This window comes from Elephantulus edwardii, unplaced genomic scaffold (genome assembly GCF_000299155.1).
Source record: "Elephantulus edwardii isolate Elephantulus edwardi_28Jun2011 unplaced genomic scaffold, EleEdw1.0 scaffold00033, whole genome shotgun sequence".
NCBI classification, from domain to species: Eukaryota; Metazoa; Chordata; class Mammalia; order Macroscelidea; family Macroscelididae; genus Elephantulus; species Elephantulus edwardii.
Window position 1 is genome coordinate 13,615,125 of NW_006399783.1, and position 4,803 is coordinate 13,619,927.

The following is a 4,803-nucleotide window of genomic DNA, read 5'->3' on the forward strand; positions in this document are numbered from 1 at the left end:
TTTACACATGTACAAGTCAATGACTTTTACACATGTACAATTTAATGACTTGACTGCGTTCTTCAAGTTGTGCCACCAGGCTATTACATTGGCATTTCTTACCTCAAAAAATATTTTTACATCTAGCCTAATGAACTCTAGGTGACCAGGAAACACTGCTTAACCATAGTTGTTGATGTTATATACCATTGAGTTGGAACCAACCCATAACTGACCTTTGAACAGGATTTTAGATTGTCAGAAAATCAAAAGGGACAAACTCACATGGCATTTCTTAAGCTGAGCTGAAGAACAAATACAACCCTCAAGTTGGCAATACTTAAGGATGCTGTAGGTAGAATATTGAATGATCCAGGAAGTGTTAAAAAAAGAAAAAAGAATACATACAGGCACCATACCAAAAAAAATTTGCTGATACAGAAGAATTTCATGAAACAACAACTATACTTAAGAGACAGTAGTGATGAAGGAGCAAGTTCAAACTGCTCTGAAGGAACTAGCAAAAAGCAAGTCTCTAGGAATTGATGGTTACCAGTTGACAAATTTTAATAAACAGAAGCAGCCCTGGGCGTGCTCATGAAGCTGTGCCAGGAAATCTAGAGGACAACTACCTGGCCAACTGACTGGAAGAGCTCCATATTTATTTCCATTCTAAAAAAAAAAAGTGATTCAACAGAGTGAAAATTATTGAACAGTACCGCTAATATCACATGCAAGTATAATCCTGCAAAGGTCTTAAAAAATGACTGGAAAAGTATGTCAACAGAGAACTAACAAATACAAGCTGGGTTTAGAAGAGGCCATGGCACTGAGAACATCATTGCCAATAACAGATTTATCTTGGCTGAAAGCAGAGAGACCAGAGGAATGTCTTGTCTGTCATTGACTCTGCAAAGCATTTTGACGCTGTGTATCACAGCAAATTGTGGCTAATCTTGAGAAGAATGTTCCCAGAACACCTATGATTGTGCTCTTGTGAAACCTATAATTGGACCAAGAAGCAGTACTCAGAGCAAGGAAATACTGCATGGTTCAAAATCAGAAAAGTAGTATGTTAGGGGGTGTGTCCTGTCTCCATATCTTTTCAGTCTGTATGTGGAACAGATCATTCGAGAGGCTGGACTTTATGAGGAGGAATGTGATGTCAGGATTGGAGGAAAACTCAGCAACAATCTACCTTATGCAGATAACACAACCTTGCTTGCTGAAACTGAGGAGAGCCTGAAGCATTTACTGTGGAGGGTCAAGGACTGTAGTCTGCAAGATGGACAGGAGCTCAACATCAAGAAAAAGAAGATTCTCACCACTGGGCCAATTTGCAGCAACATGATAAATGGAGAAGAGATTGAGATTGCTAACAAATTCACTTGTTAAATTCCAGTCTGCACTCTTGGCACCAACAGTCAGGAAATGAAAGACTTAATTGAATTAGGAAAATCTGCTGTCCAGAGACCTCTCTAGAGTGCTGAAGAGCAAAAATGTCAGTCTAGAGACTTAAGATGTGCCTGATCCAGGCCATGGTCTTCATAGTTACATACTGTGGGTCAGAGATTGGACAATGATCAAAGATGACAGAAGAAGAGTTGATGCATTTGATTTGTGGTGCTGGAAAAGAGGATTGAACATACCCCGTGGACTGCCAGGAGAACTAACAGGACTCTTTTGGAGATGGTGAAACCAAGCTAATCCGTGGAGGCAAAGATTTTGAAGCTCTGGCTCACATACTTTGGACATGTTCCCAGGTGACATCAGTCCTTGGAGAAGGATATGCTTAGAAGGGTGGAGGGACGTCACAGAAGAGGAAGTCCCTGGATGAGATGGATTGACACAGTAACTGGAATAATGAGGGTAGGTGTGTTAAGAGACCATGAAATTGCATAGAATAGGCTTCAGAACTATTACGTATAGGGTTGCTATGAATCATAGTTGACTAGATAGCATATAATAACATTAAAGAAAATCTATTGGTAACTTTCTGAATCATCATACTTCTTTCTTCACTGAAAAGCTCACAAAACTTTACTTGGAACTGGTGAGCAGGTGCTGTGAGTAAAAGCATTGTCTTTATAACTTTTTGCAAAGGTATACTATTTTTATGGTAGTCTCACAAAGTAGAGGAGGTTTTGCTCAGATAGACTTGGGGAATGATATATTTACCTCTACCTGTTGATGATGAATAGATGTCCCAGAAATTTGAAAGAACTGCTTTGCGTCAGAAAGCAGGACAATGACTAGGGATAATAGAAGATTGATGCCTTTGAGCTGTGGCGCTGGAGAAGAGTATTGAACATACTATTGACTGCTTGGAGAACAAACAGGTTCATCCTAGAGAGGGTGACACCAGGCTGCTCCTTGAAGGCAAGGATTCTGAAGCTTTTCTGATATACTTTGGGCATATTGTAAGGAGTGATCAGTCCTTGGGAGAGGGACAGCATGCTTGGGAGTGTAGAGGGACAGTGCAAGAGAGGAAGACCCTCGAGATGGATTGATTCAATGACTAAATGGTGGTAGGTGTGCTAGAGACATCAAGGTTGGCACAGGATAGAGCAGGATTCAGAGTTGTTTTATGTAAGATTGTTGTGAGTCACAAGCGACTTGATGGCAGGTAACGACAACAGCAACTAAAGTTTAACAGTTTTATTTACTGTATGTCACTTTTGTTAAACATTCTTTTTTTTTTTAGTTTTTAGTATTACTGATTTTAATGAAAATTTACAGAGACTTTGGATTTCCATTCATTCATTGTTGCGCTTTTCTCCCTGCCCACCCCTCCCCCCCACTACACTCTTTTCTTTGCAAAGTAAAAGAAAAATTCTTTCATTGTTTTACAATCCCTCCCCCCAGGTCCACTCCAGTATGTAACCTTCGTTCTGGACTCCTGTCATGACAATAATACCTAATCACATATCCCTTTTAAACAGTTTTCTCCCTCATCTGTTTCAATGCATTATACATAATTTACCCCATCTTTCTCAGTCTCCCCCCAACCCCGATGTCAGTCCGGTTTTACAACAGTGGCACCATGCGGTATTTGTCCATTTGTGACTGAGATATTTCACTCAGCATAATGTCCTCCAGGCTCACCCATTTTGAACAATATTGCATGAGTTCCTTGTTTTTCAATGCAGCGTTAGTATTCCATTGTGTGAATATACCACAACTTCTCTATCCATTTGTTTGTTGATGGGCACTTAGGTTGTTTCCAATTCCTTGCTACTGTGAACAAAGCCACGATAAACATGGTGTGCATATATCTGCTTGGGTGTCAGTTATGGTCTCTGAGGTATATTCCCAGTAGTGGAATTGCTGGGTCAAATGGTATCTCTATTTGCAACTTTTTGAGAAAGCGCCACATTGCCTTCCACAGTGGTTGCACCATGAGCATTTTTTTAAATGATCTTATACTGCTTTACTTATGAAGTTTGTATGCATTGTTTTTCACACCAAATCTTTCCCCTTTCCTTTACCCACCCATCAAATTATGCGATCCTGTGATTAAGACATGACCCCCCCCCCCCCCCGCCATTGCTTGGATGGGACTGGAGAGCATTAGGCTAAGTGAACTGAGTCTCATAATGACAAATACTGTATAAGACCGTTATTGCAGAACGAGTACGAGGATCCAGGATCCAGAGAGGGGCAGGAGGGAGCAGAGGGATAAGCAAACATTCTTTTAACACAAATTTTGCTCAGGTTATACATTGGACAGACAGTTGCTTTTTAAAAAAAATTTATTATCTTTTTGTGTGTACTGTCAAATCACATTTGACTGGTACAGGAGAAGAGTGCCCCTTCTCCAGCGGAGCACCTGGTGGATTCGAACTGTATACCTCTGAGATTGCAGTGCAGCTTCTTGTCACTGACAGTTGCTTTTTATTAATACTGTAAGGTTTGGGTAAAATGTGAAAATTCTTGAATCCAAAAAGTATGAAGATGTCTTGAAAATTTGTTAAACTTTCCTCAGCGTTATTTAGCCATCCAATTATAATTGTCAGCCATTTGTAGATGATTCCTTGGCATAAGATGAAGTTCTGGAGCAATATGTTATTATGGAAAGTGTTAACTAATGGTAGTTTCTGTAGAAACCTTTATACTTTTTCTTTTTCAGCTTTTGACAGGGCATTTTGTTCTTCATAGTTTAAACCTTAAATGCTTGAGTTGGAAAGTGGGTAAGCATATCTGGAAAGTGAATGCCAGGATGGTTTTTTTGTGAATTTTAATTTTAGAGATCGGGATGAATTTATTTATCACTGGTAATGGATTTGGTTCTCCTCTCCTTATCTTGGTGATAAGCATGGGGGCTCTGGCAGCCTACTGTTAAGAATCTGTGCTGCAGTTCCAAAGGTTCTTGGTTCAAATCCACCAGATGTTCCACAGGAGAAGGATAGGCAGTGTCCGTCTGTCCAATTTATTGCCTCTGAAAGCCCACAGGAGAGTCAGCAATGGTTTGGTTCCAACTTGACAGCAAACAACTACTACTTGTTTACTGTTACTTGAGAAAAGAGAGGCAACTAAGGACTTTAATTATCCAAGTGAAAGAGTGCAAGTCTTTACGGTGCTTAACTGTTTGAAAAGTGGTCTCTTGACCACTTTTAATTCATGTTTTAATTCATCCCAGTTTCCTGAGCTTGACCAGCTGTGGAGTAGGAATGCATTAGGGAAATACAGCTGTTGGTGATGACCACTTTTCCAAATTTATTTTATTACTGGATTCTAATTTAATATATTCTTATAATATCTGTTACATACTTAAGTGAGAGTTGTTACTCAGCTCTGGGGGCGAAGATGCAATTTAAGAAACTT